Source organism: Erigeron canadensis, chromosome 9 (assembly GCF_010389155.1).
Source record: "Erigeron canadensis isolate Cc75 chromosome 9, C_canadensis_v1, whole genome shotgun sequence".
Taxonomy (NCBI): domain Eukaryota; kingdom Viridiplantae; phylum Streptophyta; class Magnoliopsida; order Asterales; family Asteraceae; genus Erigeron; species Erigeron canadensis.
Window position 1 is genome coordinate 33687052 of NC_057769.1, and position 22591 is coordinate 33709642.

At 31.3% G+C, this 22591-nt stretch overlaps 1 non-coding gene across 1 annotated transcript; it reads left to right on the forward strand.

The window, feature by feature from the left end:
• Positions 1-22054: 22054 nt before the first annotated feature.
• Positions 22055-22263, forward strand: LOC122584090. The gene has a single exon (XR_006321441.1). It is a non-coding gene; the product is annotated as a small nucleolar RNA U3 (small nucleolar RNA).
• The last annotated feature ends 328 nt before the right edge of the window (positions 22264-22591 follow it).

Genomic DNA, 22591 nt, shown 5'->3' on the forward strand with positions numbered 1-22591 from the left:
TTGCAATTACCATATATTTACTTGAAAAGAGAAGTTAATGACACGTATACCTTTATTTAGCCAATTGGCACAAAGTTTATTCCTTTTTAAGTAATCGATCATCACAAAGTTAATTTAGTGACAAAGAGTTTCGTTTCTTTAAAAAAAGGCTTTTTGCTTCGAATATGTATCCTAGATATAAGTTGGGGTGGCCAGGGGATAGCTATAATCCGTAACGGGTAAAGTGAAGCTAGATCGCTACACTAAGGCCAAAAATTGCTTGTTGAATTAAAAAACCTTTCGAAAAATGGTTCTCATGTAATAGTTACTTGTGTTTATTTAATTCTAACTAAATCTTTTGGGGTTTGCTAAATACATCTCTTAGGGCTGTATTTAAGGTGCATAAATTGTTTGTACATTATCATGAAAATCAGGGAACAGGCTTTTAATATGGAAGATACTAGTTTTTTTATGCACATTAAATACAGCCCTTAGGACTGTATTTTGCATTTCCCAAATCTTTTTACTATACTAGTATGATTTTTATGCTAAATGCACTTTTATCAGGATCTAGCAAAAGGTTTCTATATAGACGATGGATGTGATGCATTTACGTAGCGCACTCTATTTAATTTTCTTATTAAAAGAAACGTTAGCCCCACACATGACATGGGATTTTACTTTTTAAGTCGGTAACGAATAAATTAAGAATCGGATCGTAGAAGATGCAATGAATTTACAAACACTACCTTCTACGTTTATTTTGTCTTATTTATTTGTGACATATTTTTAATAGTTGTACGTTCTTATTTCATAATCACTATGCTTAGATGCTAACTAATATCACATTTTAGTTATTACTTGGATTTAGTTTGATATTCAATAATATATGTTTGATTAATTGTAAAGTTACCAAATACATAGAAGTATCATTTGTTAGAACATATATGCTAGCTTTGTATTGTTGGGGCACATAGTTTGGCCTTGTTGATCGGCGTCATCTGATGTCTACCGCACGGTGCGTGCATTTTCCCTGGTTTTAACATGCCATTCGACGTGAAGACTATAATCTTTTTCTTTTAACTTTCAACACGCATCATATTATATGTATCGTATTTTGTGAAGGAAGTTTACGGTAAAGATGAGTAATATATCATGAATGGTTAGAATAAAAAATGACTGTGACGTTAATGTGACATATAATTATAGTCTATCAGGATAATGTGTACGAGAGAGGCGGATCCAGAAAATTGAATCATCGGGGCAAAAAGAACTTAACGTGAAAAATTAAGGTCATTATGAAACAAAAACATGATAACATACGTAATTACGATATATATACACTAGAAAATTTTGGGTCGTCCGGAGCGGTTGCCCCAGATCTTTCTATACTACATCCGCCAACGACACCAAATACTCTTACAAGATTTGATATATGGAACAACGCATGAGAATATGACTTACAAGTGTTAGAGTTGTAGATTTATATATATACTATAACAACTTCACACATTATATTATTTCGACATAGAAGCGTATATACATGTTAGCTTTTTTAAGATACTATATGCAACTTTATTGCTTACTCCTAAATTTTGAATGATGTGCCACGTTGTCAAGGGGGGCAATGTTGTACAATGTGGGCACCAATAATAAGATTCCAAAGCCTAAATCAATGGGATTGGACCATTAAAGGAAGATTGATCAGGGGAAATTGTGTTTTTTGACGTGTGGTGTTTGTTTCTATAAAATCTATATCTCTAAAGGTAAATTACAAAAATGATAACTCAATTGGTATCAAAATTTCACTGAATATATTTAAAAGAATTTAATTACGCAAATCATATCCAAAGTTGTCAAATATGCACGCCGATCCTACCTACGACTAACGGTGTCTAATGGATCGTAAAAATTGATCATGTGCCTAACATGTTACGATCATGTATGAATAGTATTTCGGAGAATAGGTTAAAGGCTAATAATATGCTATTGTATATTCTTTAGGACCATAATAAATTGGGACATTGTATTTGTAATAAAATATGATTGTATATTTGTATACGCATGCGACTTTTCTGCTATAACTATTTACTACGAACCTGACTAGTGACTAGCCCCTATATATTGTCATGATGGAAGGCTCAGGATTCGGCTTTTCGAGAAGAGATCTTGTGATTTTTCTATCAACAAATTATTAAATAGAATAAATGGCTCAACAGATCGAATATATAAGTATTTTATAATGTTAGTTGACATAACAAAACAAAAAAAGAAAAAGTTATGGTTTTATATGTTAATATTCAATAAAACATAGAGATGGCGACAAAAGTTATGGTTATTATTTGGAATCAGGATGTTTGAAAACAGTTATAACAAGTCAAACTAACTTTTGTTTTATTCTATAGTATAATAATGTAATTTGCATGAAAGCGACTCAGATTAACTCATTTTTAAGTATGTTTTTTCTTGCGCTTAATTTTTGGAAATGATTTTGATCAAGAAAACATATATCATACCATAATAAGTAAAAAAACTAACATTAAGTATTAATTAAGCCGTACATCAAGGATCATGTTTGATAAACCTCTTTCTTACATCATGTACACCTACGTCGTTATTTTTAAAGTCTTAAATTATTTTTTTAGAAGACAAGTTAATTATATATTCACAAATATGACATGTCATTATACATCCCATTAAAACCAAGACTCTTGGATCATACACATTTTTATACTATTATACCAATAAATTTGAACAACTTAACAAATATATTGTAGTAATTAGAGGCACATAAGTACATAACATGTCATTGTATCTTGAAATATAAACCGATGAACTCGTAGAGTTTGTCATATTCTAGTTTGAGGGCCGGAAGACGGATTTTAATTTTGAGTCAAATGTATGCGGACTATCCATAATATATTAATTACGAAGCTAGGTTCTGAATTTTGTCCTAACCATCACCTCCAAAGATTATATCCAGCAAGATTCAAACTTGATACTACTTCTCGTAAAAAAGTTTAACACGTTTACCATTAATTTTGTCACGTTAGAGGTAGTTTGTATCTGAAATATATACCTCTAAATGTTTATTTTCATTCATTCACACTTCTAGATGACACCAATAATGGATTTGTTTTCTTAATTTAATCTAGCTACATTAATTAAATCTTAACTTAAATGTGAGCAACATGACTACAATATATAATCTAGAATGAATTACATTTTTCGTTCTTTTTTTAGTTTCTATTCTTAAAGTAAAATGCAAAATTTTGCCAACTTTACGGGACATAACTCTTTTACAGATTTCTGATACATAGTATAGTAGTGAAGTTGGTTCATTTTAGAAGAAAATCAGAAATGTTTATGCAAGAAATGTTCAGTTACAATACAATTATTTCTAGCTTTACGGTATTTTGAAATTAGGCAACTTAAATAATTGTCATCAAACAACTTCTTGACCATCGTTCAAATGATGCAAGATTATATCATAATTTCATTATAGTTGAAAGATTCCATCTATATATAGTATATACGGAATGCCATTTGTCGATTGTTACTGATGATCGATCCAAAACGTATATCTTAAGTTCCAAAATACAAGATTTAGGATAATTTATCTTGGTCGTTTTGAAAATTGAAACCTCTAAAGCAAATACCGATTAAGGTTTATAATTAAGCAGATGTTTATTTTGATTAGTTATAATCAAGCTTCAACTCGAACTTCCTATAGCAAACTCAGTTGACTGGGAGTCATTTATAGAAGGTGTGCGTTAGTGTTTCTTTGAAAAATTTATCTCAGCACATCCAATTAATATGAGTATAAGATAAGTATAAGAAGTGATGAAAAATGGAAAGATAATCTTACAAACCTGACCCTCAGCTCGCATTAAATTAAAAGCAACAAGACTATATATATGCCAAAAGTTTCGCTCGACGACTATAGAAATTGAAGCCTAAAATATAGGTAGCTTGTCCTCTAAGCAACAATCAACAGAGAATTAATTAAATAACAAGTTAGATATTGAACTAATCCTGACCTATATATCAATAATGTGTCAATAATCCATACTAGTGCAAGTGGTGACGAAATAACCCGTTATTAAACCAATGGGGGCCTTTATGTGATGGGGTTTCCTTGATCATCTGGGATTCCGGGGTGAACAAGAATTGGGGATAGGATGTGCCCAAATTTTCTGTCGGCGTCAATGTTAAGATATTCAGTCAACTCCCTCCCCTTTCATCCAGGATATAGGTAGTTTAGTTAAGACAACCAATTACCTTAATCTGAACAAAACACTCACCTTTGGATGGTGGAGGACAGTACCTAATCGACCATTGTCGCTTTAAAAAAACCCAATATAATCATGATGACCCATCAAATAAAAACCTACGAGTATTAATACTAGTTGAAGCTGATATGTAAATTAGTGTGCATTATGTATCCACTAGATTTATGCTCGCATAATGCGGTGGCGGTGGGGTAGTGATGGCGGAGGTGGTGGTGGTGGTGACGGTGGTGGCGGCAGCAATGGGGACCGCCGGACCGTGATGGGGATGAATGTAAAAATAATTTATGTTAAAGGTGGTATTGTAGTTATTTTAAGTATTAAGGGATCTATACTGTAAATTATTTCATTAAGGGTATTATAAGTATATTAGATGGAAATGTTTAAATTAGTAAATAAAGGATAAGAGTATTTTTGGTTTTTCAAAGGTAAAAAGTTTAAAGAAAAAATTGAATAGTTTGTTTTATTAGATAGTATAAATAAACAAGGAGATAACAAACAAGTAAAACATGAATACAGAGGATATAGAGAAAAAAAAAAAAAAAAAAAGTCCATCTACTTTCTCTTTTCCTTCCTTCTTTTCAAATTTGGATTAACTAGTTTATGACCCTACACTTACAAAAATTAAAGAGGCCCATTATTGACATAATCACATGCATAAGAACGGAGAAAACAACAATTTAGCAAAATAAGAGAAAAGAATAGAAATTTTAGTAACGTGCAAACTATAGCCCTGGACTGTACACTAACTCTAGTAGTAATCTGTTTTCGAGCCTTTTTAAGAAAAATTGAGTGTTGTTGTTTTCATCGTTTAAATTGAGAACACGGTGAGAATATATTTAAATGCATCATTATGATCTATTAAAAGTTCATAAAACTAATATAGTGTATAACTAATTATCATTATTCAAGTGTTTAACAACATTGATCTGTCAAAATCGAAAAAATCATGTTTTTTTGTTTTGTCGTTCATTTTGATGAATATGCATCAAAGATGGATGCACAAAATCAAAAACATGATTTTTTCGATTTTGACATATCAATGTGTTGTTAAACACTTGAATAATGATAATTAGTTATACACCATGTCAGTTTTATGTATTTTTAATGCATCAAATTGAAATTTTTAAGTGTTCTCATCGTGTTCTCATTTTAAAGATATTCTCTTCTGATTGGCCCCAACCGATACATACATGTAAAAATATGTTACCGAAACGTTAATTACAAATTAAAAATAAAAATAAATATTACAGTAATTAAAGTAAAACAAATAAGATAAGATTTTAGCTCTTAGATCATGATAAATTAATGCACAAAAATTCACGAAGTACAAATATATATTTGATGCATGATGTTCTTCATAATGCACAAAAAAACTTATTGTTTTACTTTAATACCTGTTTAATTTATGTTACCTAAAACCTTAAATTATATAAATATCATCCATCGAACCTTTACACATATATGTAGAAATAGACACAAATAGTTGTAAACATATACATACAACATAAAATATGTCATTGTTTCATGTGATATAGTTAAAAATAATAGTAAACTTTAAGTATTAAATGAGTATATTCGGTTGTCCTTATGGGTGCAGTGTCCGGTCATTATTCTGCCGACTGCGGTGGTCCAAGATGACGGCGACCCCACACTTTTAACCGTCTACAGTTTCTTGACACCAACCAGTCATTCCATTTTCTTCACTTATTTTATATTTGGATGGATAACCACTAAACTTTCTTTCTTTTAGTGGCACTCCAGCTACTTTCTATTTTCTATCTATTACAAAAAAATAAAATAAAATGTAAGTAGAACTCTCTTTATACTATATACTTCTTCCTCACTTCTTACATTATTCATTAGCTTTCTCTCTTCTAAAACACCCCAAAAACACCACTCTCTTTATACTACCACTTCTTTTACTATTCATCTATCATTTTAATATTTTTTTCTTTTTCTTTTTTACAAAATAAAACAAACACATTTTATTATTAAAACAAACACATTTTAACCAACAAGAAATTACCCTAGTGGTAAGACAAACACTTGGTGACCTTAAGGTTTCAGGTTCGATCCCCAATTGGAGCAAAAAATTATTCCTTTAAAGTACCCATTACCAATGAAGCCTAGACCTATATGTGAAGCTTAAATACATGGGTTCGATCCTTCGGGGTGCCCAAATCATGTGGGATTAGGATGAAGGTATTGTACCGGTATCATATGGCTCATACGGGGTGAGTAGATGGGTACCCGAGCTAGGGTTCCCTCTATTACCTTTTTTTTTCAAACACAATTTATTATTAAATACAAACATTACAATACATGGAAATAAAACATTAAATCCAAAAACACATTAACCTACAAATTAAACCTAAAAATTAAAACACATTAAACTAGAATATAAACTAAACCTAGATATCCTTAAAATATGGCATGTACTTATCCATAAGGTTTTTACGCATAGTCCTGATCTGCTCCAACTCGTCTTCATCTATACCGGTGGGAATTGGCTGCTGCAGAAGCTTAAACGCCGCCCTGACTTGTTTTCGGAAGCGATCATCCTCTCTTTTCTTCCGCTCCTCTTCTACTCTCATCCTATCGTTATCAATTTTTTTCATCTGCTCTTGTTGCAGCAGGATCATTTGACCAAGCTTGCTCAACGCCATTTTCGGCTAACATTACGACCCGGTGGTTTACTGATTGGGTCGTCTCCAAACAACTGGTTCATAGCCACATTCGGTTTCACGCTCATCCTCACCCCATTGGTAGAATAAAAAACTTGATTTGTTTAAATTTTTAATAATCATAATACTTAGAGTATGTAGGAAAGATATTTAGAGGGTGGGTATTGTAAAACAAGTATTAAAATAAAACAAATAGGATAAGATCTTGACCCTTGAATCATGGTTAAATTGATGCACGAAGATTCACGAAGCAACTGATACACGATGATTTTCATGATGCACGATGATTTTCATTGAAAAAACCTATTGTTTTATTTGTTTTACTTTAATACTTGTTTTATTTTACCTAAAACCAAGATATATATATATATACAAGCTATTTACTTCATAAAAACTTTCGGGTTTCCTGCATTATGATTGAATAAACTTTCAATTAATAAGACCTTGCCCGACATGCGTGCTATTTATTTATTAAAAATAATTGGTACCTTTTAAATATGAGTGTTACACCCGGTATGGGGAACAAAATTATTTTGAGGGTCCATTTTTTTAACCCCGAGCTAGGGTCCAATTTTTATTTACAATCTCGGATACGACTCTTATAAGTATGACAACCAACTATTAATATTGCCCCATCGCAAAAAAAAATTTGGTTCCATATCTGAGCATGAGGAACTTCCCTTCATGTCCACTCTATGACACAAAAATATGTGTTGGTGGCGGTGTTAATGTGTGGTGCCACATTCACACCGCGCCTAATTTCTATACATTTCCAACACAAGAAGGGATCATTATAACTAAACACACTTTATAATCATATATATAGAAAAACGATAAATCATTTTAAAGAATAGCATAAAAATACTCCTTAAATTATAAGAATGCGACATGTGTTATCCACTAATTCTTTTTCCTAATCTTTCCTCTTGATTTTTTCACATGTCATCATCCCGTGATTAGGAGAATATTTATGCTATTTAGTAATTATTTCCTATATATATATATATATATATATATAAAAACCGCATACAAAACATAAAAACCGAGACAGCATATTCTGAGTGTTCACGTACGAAAATGACATGTTAATGTGTACCATCAGTCCATCACCATTTCACTGCATACGTACCTTACATAGAACCATAGCAGAGATATTTTGCTAGTTGTTATATATTATTTAAATCGATCTTGTTCTTAATTAGCAATAAACTTGAAGGTAATGATTGTTTGTACAACATTTTCTATATTGTTTATGGGGAAACTATCTTCGTGACATTATCTTACATTTATATTTAATAAACTTTAAGATACAAAAATCCGAAAAACTAATTAACGAATCATTTTCTCATTGTTAAGTTTATATATACAATAATAAAGATTGCTTTTTTCCCCTCCTTAAAGAAAAAAAGAAATAGTTTTTTTTTATAAATCTCAAGAAAGTGTTGCAATAAGCATATCCCTCTCATGGCTCATGTTGTGAAACTCACCAACATTTTGATATCTTCTTACAAAATCGCAAAATTTGAGACAATGGAGAGTCTCGGTCATGTATAGCTTTTAGCATAAAGCACTTAATTATATAAACCCGCTACACAAGTATATTACATTATTATAAACGTATGTATCTAAATATATATCTTTAAACAATTCTATGTTAAAGAAAAGCTCAAATTAAATAATCAAAAAGTAGAGATGAATTCTAATGGTAGAATAAAGGCATATTCTTTAATTTTTTTCTTCTTCCAAAAGGTGCAAAGAATCAATGTTGCCTTCAAACTACACCCATGTTCTTGCATTAGGTGAAAATGACATAGGCTGGTTTAGACCGGTTCGATCAATTGTGTTTATCGAAAGATCTACAGCTTTCGTGTTCACAAAGACGCCTTCATAGGGCCCGAGCTAGGAAGTATAATTGTTCAAAACCATAACAGTCTTTAAACATGTGGCTTTAAATTGCATCCTTAACAATCACTTGTATAATAAAACAAAGAGGTAGACTTCTTTGGCGGGTCCAATTGTAGCTAGAGAGTTTAGCGTACAAGTATTTTATACATTGTTATCTTACGCGTTTTATTTGATATTTTGATTTGATTGGTGTTATTTGATATAGATAGATGTTTATGTATTGTTGTCCCGATGTTTATAAACTTACTTTTTGTTGAAGAAACGTAACAAAAGAACAAAATTGCTTTTAGCTATTTGGGGAGCAATCCCATGATACAATATTATCCCTACTTTCAAGGGGTATGCTTTTCATTCTTCGGTGATCTTAATATCAAAATAAATAAACAAATCAATGTTCAAGTACTTTTTTTCTTGCAGCATGGCCGGTAGTCAAATCTTTGACTTAATATTTTATAGCAATAACTAACAACCCAAACCAACCCTCAATTGCCGGCTATTTATAATATGAGCCATATCTGAGTCACCCGACGGTGATGACTTCGGGGGTTGTTTCAATTCGATACCAAGATCTTGTGTGATTCATAAGTAATAACTAATCCGCTCCCTTCATTACCAATTATTAACTCATAACTAGTCTCTGTCAGCAATACATATGAAAAACAACCTATTCAATTACTTGTCCTTATAACATCCGTAATCCAAATACATAATAAACCCATCACTAGTCTAGTAGTATCTACCGTATAACCATATAGAAAAATTCCCCCCAAAAAATCCCCAAAGTAACACAATAGTGAATAACAAAGTGATTTGAGACCCTCTAACTGGAAGTATTGGGAACGCATTCAAATATAAGAGAAATTAAGATACTATAAACTCGTACTACAAAGAGGTTAACATCAAACAACTTGAAACGTGATGTATTATTTTATATCAAAGATTACCTTTTTTTTAAATAAAATAAAATAAAAATTACCTTTTTACTATTGTCGACAGGAGTAAAGTATGCTAATTTGCCCATGCTAAGACTTTCAGAGTTTAAATGATATAAAAATATCTTTTTCGAGATTACAAGTTACTCCGTATTTAACAAAACTAGGGGTGAGTATGGTGCGGTTGTTAGTTAAAACCAAACCATTATTATGGGTTTTTAAGATTTCAAACCATTTGTAAATGGTTTATAACGGTTTGGTTTTTCGGATTGGTTTTTGGTTTTTTTGTTTCAAATGGGTGGGGTTTGGGTTTTGTTAAACACCGGATCAACTAAAAACTAAAAAACAAAATATTCAACTATATGGTTTATTCATGCAAATATTGATAGTAAAAAACTCAAAGTCTACTTCAATGATCCATAACAAAATTCAAATGCTTAAATAATAATAAAAAATCAAGTTCAACTTCAAACAAATGGTCTCTTGAATCGTTGATTATATACGTATGAAAGGCTAGGGTACAGTATCTTGAAAAAATATATATTAGTTAAACTAATATTAAATTTTTAATTTAATTTTATTGATAATATATAATGCAGTTCGGTTTGTTTTTTTTGGTTTGGTTTTTTATATGTAACCATAATCCAAACCATTAATTTGGTTTTTTCTAAATACAAAGACTAAATTCGGTTTTTTATTATGGTGCGGTTTGTGGTTTGGTTTTTTGTGGTTTATGATTTGGTTTTGCTCACCCCTAAACAAAACTTCTAACAGGTACGATTATTATGGCCAGAATATTAATTTATTGTGGTTAGTGTTTTATTCAATTAAAACTTGGACTCCTTGCAATTATTGAGTTGTCTCAATGAAATTTCCGTAAGCATAGGCGGATATAGTGTAGACATATGGGGGGCAACGGCCCCGTTGGTAGAAAAACTTTTAGTGTGAAGATATCTTATCTATGTATATTATCATGTTTTTGATTCATTATACCTTATGTTTGTACGTAACCCAAGAGGTTTTGCCGTCCATATCGTAATTTTATGGATCCGCCCCTGGTTGAAAGTTACTCTAGATTTAGCCATTTTTGGTCTTTGAACGTAGTCAATGTGGGGTTCTTCTTTTGCTAACTTACAAACTTCACCACCACCGAAAGTTTATTTTTTTTCCTAGTGTTACAAATAGCTTAATGTTCGATAATATCCCTCGCTATACATATTTACATACATATATGTACCTTTGAGATTTCTTTGACTGTTTTGGACTTGGTCAAGATGAAATAAACAAGATACAATTGGGCTGGATCATAGGCTAGCAAGATAAACAAACACAAAAGAAGTTACGTTCTGATTAAACTGTCAATAAAAGTAATTGTCAAGATAAGCACTCAAAGAAGTTACGTTTACAAACACAAAAGTTGGGAGGGTGTGATGCAATTGCAAAGAAATATGGTGCTTTCTGACTAGCCTATTGGGGCCCAAAAAAGTCTACACTTTTATTGATCTTGTCCCTCTTTAAGAAGCTACTTCATGTCTCACCTCTCATATTCTGTCTACTACCATGTATATCTTTTTTGACTATTTGAGACAACAAACCAACCAAACTTAATTGTATTATATCTGATTTTTAAATCCAAAGTAGATATATCTCTAGCAATTTTGTAAATTCAATTGAATTAACAAAAGGATTCCAAATTTTAGTACATGGTCCAACTTATCTTTTATATGCAAGATTCAGTGTGTTCTGTTTTTTCCAATTTGAGAACACAAAAATAAAATACTAATCTAGCATATATATTGTGATAGTGTGATGGCTTATGATGTCAAGTGATGGAATTGTTGAATAAAAGTGTGAAAAAGGATACCAATAAAGCATGAGTATGTCCAATTTGGATTTTCTCCATGGAAAGTCTGTCATCAAACCACTAATTTTGCTACAATATGGAAGGACAAGCAATCACATACCATTTTGTTAAGTGATTTCATGTCATGTAGGATTGCAAATCATTTTTGTGTCAAATTTTGTTGTGATATGTAGATGCATATATTATGGTTTCGTATCATTTCGTGGGTCCTAGTGATTATAGCGGAGACGAGAATATAGAGATAGAGTAGTCATAGGGAAGGAGGGAAAACGGTTCAAACTTTAAAGAACAGAACATATACTAAAATTGTGGCTTTTATGCTACTTCCTTCAAGATGGGGTACTTGTTGATTCTTTCACACTCTTTTACTTTGTTAGTTATTTTGAACATTAACAATGATTGTGGAAGACAAATCTAGCATGATTTTAGTCACCAATGCCTAAAAATGCGTGCTAATCTTTCGAAAATGCTAAGAGTAACATGGATTAATCAATCCTAAAAGCTTGTTGATGACGAATAAAGACACCGTGGGACCCATTTATCACGGTCAAACTAAAAGAATTGGAAAAAAGAAGCACCTTACCATTGGATCTTTAAACTATGCATAGAAAGAATATTCTTTAGATTAGTTTAAGTTTTTAACCAATTTCCTTTCATGTACTAAAAGTAGGAATTGGATTGAATTTTTCAACTCAAGCACCATGATTAAGTCTCTATTACTCAATTCTGTCTGACCTGCATGGCATAATGCATGACATATGAAATAACTATAATATAACCACCCTTTGGCTTCAAGTCAAAGTTAACAAAGGTTAAAAGAATCATTTAGACCACAAAACTTTTGTCTATTGCCATAATTCAAACTACTTGCAAAAAGCAGTTAGAAATCATTTAACATCTACCCAAAATCCATGTTATTAATAAGCATGGCTTCCCAACTTAATCATTGTCTAATGACAGAAATTTTTAATAATTTGAAACACTGATTCAAACTTTCAAAGTGTAATTTGACAATATAAAGTTTTATTTACCTTTTGATTAAGTGACTTTGCTATTTACCTTGTTTATGTTCTTATCCAAACTTATATTTGCTGGTGCAATGTCATATTGTGTCATGTGGAAGTACATTGTATAGAGCGCATTTCACTTCATGTTCTGCAAAAAAATCATAGCAAAGTGATCTATATGTCGAATGACTCAGACCACTACATGAAGTGAAGCTGGCATAACTCATATCAAAAGTAGTCCACTAGTTCAACAATGATTACAAAAGCCTCAAAGATAAGTACATTATCTCAAAGCGCGCGGGACTGGCCCATGAATTCACCACGATGGATCCGCGATACATTGTTATCCTCGAACAAGCTTTCATGATCTCCTTTATATATGTCGCGACACGTGTGTATTGTAGTAGCACAAAATACTCAGTTATAGAAGCAAAAGGGACCATATGGTTTGAACTTTGAAGACTGTTTCATATGGAACATATTTGGAGAGGCCCATTTTAAGGGTTATTATGCAAACTGCAAAAGGGCCCATTTTAAGACATAGACATGTGAACAAAAAATATGTGCTTTTTTTTCTTTCTAACTTACTTTCTTCATTAGATAGACAAAAAGTGAATGCATCTTTGGATGTATCTTGAAGTATTACCTAATTCTCTACTAACCCCGACAAACTGGGAAACAAATTAGGATTGATGTATATATCATCATCATCTAAGCAGCTTTTACAATGAACAAATTACGGATAGCTACTGATCTCAAACACAGAGCGTGGTACTCTTGGAATTGAACATCATCTACACCATAAAAGTTGTCTGAACATTTTGTTCACGTACACTACAAATTCTTTTGTTTACTTCCGAAAATCTATATATTTTTATGCTATCTTTTATTTCTTCCTCGACATATATAACGTTTTACTTCAAAATATCTATCTTAAGTTATACTTAACGTCATAATACATATGATGTGGATCTAAAAATATGACACTCTCAACTTATAATTTATTTTTAGATTTAAGATTAGTTATAAACGGGTCAAAATAACTAACATATCGTTTTAGCAAATATGGTTTGGGCTCAACTTTTGGACACATATATAAATGGGTTAAGTTATCTAAACACACCAACTAAATATCTAATTCGGTAGCGTATGGTGGACTTGAGCAAACGGAAGAGGTTTACTCGATTTGGAGCCAAAAGACCATTTGAGTGGTTTCTCTTTTTCGGTTTTTTCTTTTTTCAATGTTTGAAGGAAGTGTATTTGGGCTTTTAACAAAGAGGGCTTTTAATATTTTTAGTTTTATAATTGGACTTGTAAGCCCAACTTTACGCCTATTCCCCTTTTTCTTTTAACCGATCGATTGTTACCTATTTTAACCCAATTCGCACCAACTTCTAAATGTAATTTATTCACTTGTAGAGTTGTATTATTTAATTATCCATAAATATCTTTGGTCGTGACTAATGAAAATCTTACCCTGATACTCCTGTTTATTTCACAATATCCAATCTTGATATAGTTTTTCTTTTCTACTAGTATCACTTATCATGATTTAAAAAACCATTTGTTAAACTTAACTTTAACATAATGCTCCTTTTATGCTTCTAAATTTTTTTGTTCATACAATCTTACTCTCTTAAAATAACTTTGACCTTAAAACTTTTGGTTCATACAATCTTACTCTGTTAAAATAACTTTGACCTTAAAACTTATGGCATAACAATGATGTTTACTGATAAGAATTCCATTTTTTAAATCAAAATTCTAAAGGGCTAAAATCTCATAAATATATGTTTTCCCAAAAGTAAAGGAGTTAAGATATTATATGGTATTACAACATTTGAGAAAAGTATACAGTGTATTCAACTGCTAACACAGATCTGGTAGTGATAGCTATAAGTACAAGGAGCAGCCAAGCATAAGTTATCTAACGACCAGCGAGCAGCAAGACCTGACAGAAAGATACAAGCTATGCTAGACGGAATTAGATGAAAAATGGCTGAACCAACCGGCCGGCTGTCAATAATTTTAAAGAGCAGGTATGTAGATGGAATAAGTTAATATTAGGAAGCATGCAAAGTGCACAAGATAAGTGCTTACATGACAAACTACATAGGTACCAACACAGATATTACATATTACAAAACCAGTACACTGCTACTCTTAAGTTGTTACAAAACATGAAAATGACTCGAACAAAAATAAACAGTATTATGATCATGTATACTGTTAGAAACCATCCATAGCGGCTGGAGCATGCATTATGAACATGCATTTGCAAGTGATAACCAGTTACAGTGCTTAAAGAACAAATAACATTGATATAAAAAATGAAATAAACAGCCATCAACCATGTCCTCATTATTCTAAATACTATACTATGACTGACGCATAAGCATTGATCAACTGGACACACTCATACAAGATACAGGAGATAAATAATTGGATTATTAAGAACAGGGAGCAAATTGATACAATAGCCATTGACTAAGATAAGTCTGAATAAATAACTTGATTATTACTTGTCGAAAAACAAAGCAATCAAGAACAGTGAAACAAATCAATACAAGAAATACTTGACAAAAACAAACTAAAATCATACACACACCACATGAACATCTGACTAGCAAAATAACTTTCCAAGCATGATGTGGTTCCAACAATTTAACTTGTTGGCCTAAGAAAATAGACAAGAAACCAAGAAGAAATATAGAGAAAAACTTTACTTAACTCATTCCATTCCTAATGATACAAAACATATAATACGGCTATATATGGCCTTAGAAAGTAACTGCTACTAATTTGAAAAACTAACTAACTTCATACTAGCTAAACGTGGGACATGTAGATATATTAATTACTAAACATAAAATAGTCACCAAAAATACTAAACAAACTCATAATATATTTATTATGCATGAATGTGGTAAAGACACTAAGGCATACATCAAAGTACTAACCAGGTCTAACCAGTTAAGACCAACTTGGTTCAATCCAAGGTACCATATGTGCGTGTTTCAAGTGAATAAAACACTATCCTCCCATTCCTGGAATGCAGTTCTGGAAAATAGATCTTGTTTCCCATTTCTGGTGTTTTGGCTTCTACACAGAGGCATGTTTCATCAGAGATATAGATCATGTGGTGTCCTATACCATCTACTTTCCCCCATGTTTTAGTACTATCATTGAGCTTGAATACCTCGACGGAATTTTCAGACAAGATAACTAGTAAAAGATGCTGATCCTGTTTTGTAAGGAACTGTTTAGCCGGGGACGTGCAACAGCTTTTTGGGGCTTCAGCTACATCTTTCTCCCAAGAGTAATCATCTACGCCCAAATCTTTGAAAACATGAAGTTTATCTTCATGTAAGGCATAGAGATCTCGGCCATCAAAGAAAAAATTGTTTGCTATTTTAAGTAATTTACACGTCACGTAGTATTACGTTTTGAAGTGAATATCAGGTTATTATATTTGTAAAATGCAAATAATTCAAAAAAATGTTTGTATAAAAAAGTGATTAACTGCTATGAAAACACATTTTTGAAAAAGCATGTAGAGACGGTACCTGAAAACTATCTCCAAAGGGTCAAAATTAAAAATTTCATGAATAATAGATTTAAGAGGGCAAAGTGTTAAAAAAGTATAATTTTTTTTTAAAATTCCATAAATAAAAAAAAAAATTAAATTTAAAATTACATGACAAAATCTAAATTTCGAAGGAGACCCCCTTCCCCCTAGGTGGTACCGCCCCTAGAAGCATGTACATGCATGCACAGTTTTGAAAACACATGATATAACACATGATATATTTTGAAAACGCAAAAATTGTTTTGTTATTGCAATACCAAACCCCCTTATTGTAATATATATTCACTTGTAGCATTATTTGATAATCCATAAACAGTATTGGTCGCACTTATAAAAATCTTACCTTATTACTCCTATCTATTTCAGCATATCCAATCGTGATATAAATTTTTTGGTACTTATCATGATTTAGGAAAACCATTTGTTAAACTTAACTTTAATTTAACATAATGCTTCTTTTAAGTTTCTAGAACTTTTGGTAGTGATAGCTTATCAAGAGTGTAAGTGTGTGTTTTACTATTTTTAATTTGTGTTGTGTCGATATTGTGTTGTGTACTTGTGTTTCTTCGTTTGACTATGGACTGGATTTGTAGTGCTTTAATAATGGACTTGTTGGCCACTACTATTATTTGGGCTTTGGATATTTCACGTTGTAGTTCATTAGAAATGGAACTGTAACCTAGCTAAGTGGCTAACTTTTTTATATATATAAAAATTATGGATTATGGATAATGATATATATAAAAGTTAAGGATAATGATAATGATAAATCAAACATAGCATAATTACATTTGGAAGAATCACGGATAAGGTCATAAGATAATGAAAAAGATTTAGTGTAATTCATGTATCAAGATTTTAGGTTGATTTTTAAGCTTATAAGGTAATGAGTTAAGTTAATTTATCATTTTTTTAACAATAATACACATGAATTCTGTTTGCTAGAATCTAAATCATATCATATATCATATATAGGATATATAATTATATATATATACGTACACTATCCCAAACTGCAATCCAAACATGTAAATTAAATAGTTGTTGAATTTTTATTACAAATGAGATGCTTATTTTCACTCGTTTCAACAAGTGCAACGAAAATGACTTATTGTATTTAGAATTGTTCGTCCCAACTTACTTGAATGGCTAAATGCGCTCACAACTATGTAAACTCTTTAATTTTAGGATTTTACATATGTATTGTTTCATCATCAAATGCTCGAATTAAGAACTACTAATAAATACCATGTGTTGTTCGTGTTTCCAAATTATTTTCTCCTCTTTTTTTATGGTACCGAAAACTCAATCGGGTATTAGTGTTACGAGCAAAGAGGAGGTGGAATGAAATAAAAAAGCGACAACATTAAACACCCTAGTAAAAACATAACTTAGTAATTACTGTAGTATTATCGACTATTAAAACGTGAGCGGCCAACAAGTGAACCACCAAGTAGCAAGTGTGTTATTTCGAAGAAATGTTTGACGACCCTCTGCCAATCTGCTGAATTTTATATGCTAGTAACAAAGTGTAATTATTTGAGATTTCATATACGAATCACTTATAAAATGTATGCACTTTTTATAGATGTTTATCTTGAAAGACTAATCTAGCAATTAAGTAGAACAAACAAGCCAATGATTTAATAGCCTAGTGGCATCTTAGTGGTGGGATAAACCTAGATACCATAAGGTTATGGCCGGGTTTGACTCCCACAAGGGATTTACATCTTGAATTTTTTATTTTATTGTTATTATTTATTAGTGTAGTGGTATTATTACCTAGTGGGAATATGATCGGGTGGTACTATAACGGCACGATGATACTCCAATGGTCCGTCAGTAATTTAAAGAAAAATGGAACAAAGAAGGATAAGATGAAAATAAAATTTTAAGGAAAATATAAAGTTTAGCTATAATGTGAAACAAAAGTATTTTTCACAACAAAAGTATTTGGCCATTTCCTTATTTCGGCCTTTTGCGATTTGGCCTTAGTATTATTCTTACGTATTATGTATGCGTCCAAAAATGTACGGATTGGAATTACTCCGAATAATTCATGCATTCATTATATAAAACGAAACAGAAATAAATATATACAGGGACATCACTATGATTTCTCTTTACTTCTTTAGTCTAGAGCTAAAGACGAAATGGAAAATAATATTTCACGTTATATATGTGGATGTAGATATAGATCCAGATAGAATCATTATTTCATCACCGGTAATTCTAAATTATCAGTCATCTCTTTCAAGCATAACAATGTGTTTACATGGATGGGTTCTCGACTAATTAACCAATTTTAATCAATTTGATAATTTAGTGTTCACTATGTAGCATTGTAGCCTAATTTTTTTAGAAAATCGGGTTGATTTAGAACGTCTCATATCAATATCACATGATTTTCTTATATCTAGCAAAAAAAAAAAAAAATTACCTGTCTAAACTATTTCTTACGTATGGACAAACAATGATTGACAGCCGATGGGTGGACTTCGAACTATCAAAAACACCCTTTTTTTTAACTATATGTAAATTTTTGTGTTTGGGAAAGAAAAAATTGGGTGAATTAATGTACAGCCTAATTTGTTAGTTGTATCATCAAGGCTTCTAAATATGTGTGATGCACATGTGCGGATGTGCCTCTACACAAAACGGACCCTAACATCCTACGTATATTCAAAATGACATATAGTGTTTCATTGACCGATTATCACGGTATCACACTATCACCTAAACTTAAGGGAAAAAAAAAGAAACATTGTGGCTTGCCCCCCTGCTTTTAAATGGTCAAAAAGGTGTAGTTTTCACTGTTTCAGTTTCACGACTCTTTTACATCATGGGTATCAGTGTATGTATTAACTTTTCATGTTTAATTTTTTTTTTTTTATATCATGCCTTTATCTTATGATACATTATTATTACTCGTATGTTTTTTTTGTTACATACTATGGTACTAGTATTTGTGTACTGTATATTTACTGATCAAGTATTCATTTCTACCTACAACATATATTACAGTTTCTCAGGTTATAGAGATGTATGCGTAAGTTATAGCATTATACCTTGTTGGTCGCAAACAACCATACATTCATTTTGAGTTTTACTATGTTTATATGAAATATAATCATTTAATGAACACGTAACTTAACTTACTATGTTTAGTGTACGATTAATTATAGAGAGTTCAGCCAATCCCCTTAAGAATATATATATATATATATATATATATATATATATAGGGATATGTTAACTAGTGTCCGAAGTTCATAATATGCATTTAATGGACTCAATCTTTCATAAAAAAAATTTTTAACAACGAGTTAGTACTTAGTAGTTAGCATTCGAGACACCACGGTGACATTTAATTGGAAAGTATGCGGAACTTGAACCACACATATTTCTATGAAAGATTACATTTAATGATCACTAACTTAATCTAATAAATATCATTTCTTATATGAATTATTAATGCATATTTTTATATTTTAAAAAAAGTTTGAATTCATTAAACGTATACTAACCCCTAGGGACAAATTAAGCTTGGGGGCAGTGTGGGCAATTGCCCCTACTCCATTTTTAATACAATGTAAATTAATTTTTTTAATTTTAAATTATACTTAATTTTGCCCAAAAAAAAAATAGAAAAACTAAATTATTGATAATGAAAGTATGTTTTAAATAGTTAAAAGCTTATTTTTGAAGTAGGAATGGGATAAAAGAATGGAAAAATCGATTTTCTAGTTTAATGGTGGTTGGCATATTTGATTGTTACGGGAGTCAAAGGAAGAAGACAATACATTTGCAAAAGGAACCTTCTTTTTAGTTTTTTTCTCTTTTAAAATCCTCAAACTTTATTAAAGTGATTATATTTACCCTTTTAAATTATAGATAATTTTTTTAGCCCATAAATTTTATATGTAGGCTTTTTTATTTAAGGAAAAATAATACTCATAAAGTAATAACACTACTACAAAACTTTAAACTTTTTTTATTTTCTGGAATAAAATATATAATTTTAAGATTGTTAATCGAAACAAACATTATTTGTCAAAAAATTTCTTATAGATATTCACATTGTATGAACTAGTTATTGAATAAATCTTAAAAATCTAATTGTATAATACTTTTTATGAAATAATAATCATGGTAATATCATCCACGCATTTAGACCAATCAATGAGGGAATTTGTGGTTAATTGTTTTAATAAAAACTGACTTTTAAAATATCATCTTATATTTTACTAACTTAATTTTTTTAAGATTAATTTTATTATTATTATTATTATTATTTTTTGAAACAAAGTGAAACTGAGCTTCTAGTTTTACAAAATTTAGTAGAGGCATTTTCGAGTGACCTATTCTAGAGATAAAAAAAAATCAAGACCAACCGCCTAAATATAACATACGATTTTAAAATTGCCCCGACAGTATATTTTTTATTTTCTGACTTTGTTACTGCTAACAAATACCCTGGTCACTGATATACATGAGTTGAAATGTTGAATAGTCGAGTATAAAGTTGTAGACACTTAATTTGGCGCAAGTCTTGTTGTCCATCACTAGCTAGCCACACACTTGTTAGTAAAACATGGGGTTAGTAGTTTGGTACATCGCATGTGAGAGGTAGCTGTACAATCGATTTAAAGGCATTTTCTTTTAAAAGGGTTCATATATAACATGTTTGTGAAACATTATTATTAATTGTAGTTTGCAACCATGTGAAATTTTTGTGGATGTCACTGTTTATCATGGCAACATCTTAAATAGTTTGGTTAAGTTATGAAAAAAACTATAAACGTGATAAAAATGTAAGATATAATGCATATATTCGAAAAAAAAATGCATGAAAAAGTATGTGGTTGGTAACTTTGGTATCATTATCAAACTTCTTAATCTTGTAATGATACGTGAAATAATCACTTTTATTAAACACGTTCATTGAGAAAGTACTGCGGATTAATTATTAATATTCGCAATAAAGATGCTGGTATATTTCAAGTAATATTAATTAGGTTTTTCCATGTTAAAAGTAGTGAACCGGATCCTATTATTTTAGAACTAATTGCATTTTTGGTCCCTGTGTTATCACACTTTTTGCAGGTTTGGTCCAAACTTTTCATTTGTTGCATTTTTGGTCCCAAAAGTATGCATTTTTCGCAAGAATGGTCAAATTTAACGATTCCGTTAGTTATCAACCGTTAATTTGATCATGTGCACCTCATGTGAAGGGCAGTATCATCTTTTTTGTTTCTATTTAATGTGTGTGTGTATATATATATATATGAGAAAATGGAGTATGTGGCTGTTAGACATCCAAGCTTGAGTGTAGGACTCCTCACATACTAATTTTTTAATATATCTATAAATGTTTGGCCCCCCATGCTTACCACCGATAGTCCTCCCCTACACCACCAAGAGCACATAACCACCACCACTTGGAACCCTAGCCGCCACCATATCGGACTATTGGATTTCTGGCAAGAGAAAAAAGAAGAGGAGTCGAATTGTTAGGTTTATAGCAAGAGGAAAAACCACCCACCACCACCACTTTTTCTGAATTTATCTGTACAACAACCTTGGAAACATTCACTTTCATCCGGTCCATCTTTTCTTTTATAAAATATGTATAATAGATGTAGATCTAAAAAATAAGAAAAAAAATATGGAAATTTGAGTGTGTCTGTGTTTATAGATCTGTGGGCGTGTGTGTTTATGGATCCGTGTATATATGGAAATTTGATGTGAGCCGAAGGTAGTGAATCCGTGGGTATGTGTGTTTACAGATCTCAGTGTGTTACGACCTTACTTGAACAAGATCTGTTCCATAGGCTCGTACCTCTGTATCCTTGATTTCTATCAAGAGAGAAACTCATGTCTAGTTGATGAAATAAATACATGTAGTTAGAATGTGATTAACCGAGCCTTATGGTCTTGACCATGGCCCAGTAGAGGATCTCTGTTTGTCTATAAATTATGTTGGTGGTGGCCGAATGTGATGATTGATTTGGGTTGGTGGTGGCCGGAGGTGACTGGAGGTGGGCGGGTGTGATGATTGATTTGGATTGGTGGTGGCCAATACTGTAATGTATATGTGTGTACATATATATACATACATATATATATATATATATAAACTGCAAGATTGGTCCTATTTGTATAAAAAGACGATTTGCCCCTCACATGAGGTGCACATAATCAAATTAACGGTTGATACTTGACGGAATCGTTAGATTGGACCATTCTTGCGAAAAATACATACTTTTGGGACCAAAAATGCAACAAATGAAAAGTTTGGACCAAACCTGCAAAAAGTGTGATAGCACAGGGACCAAA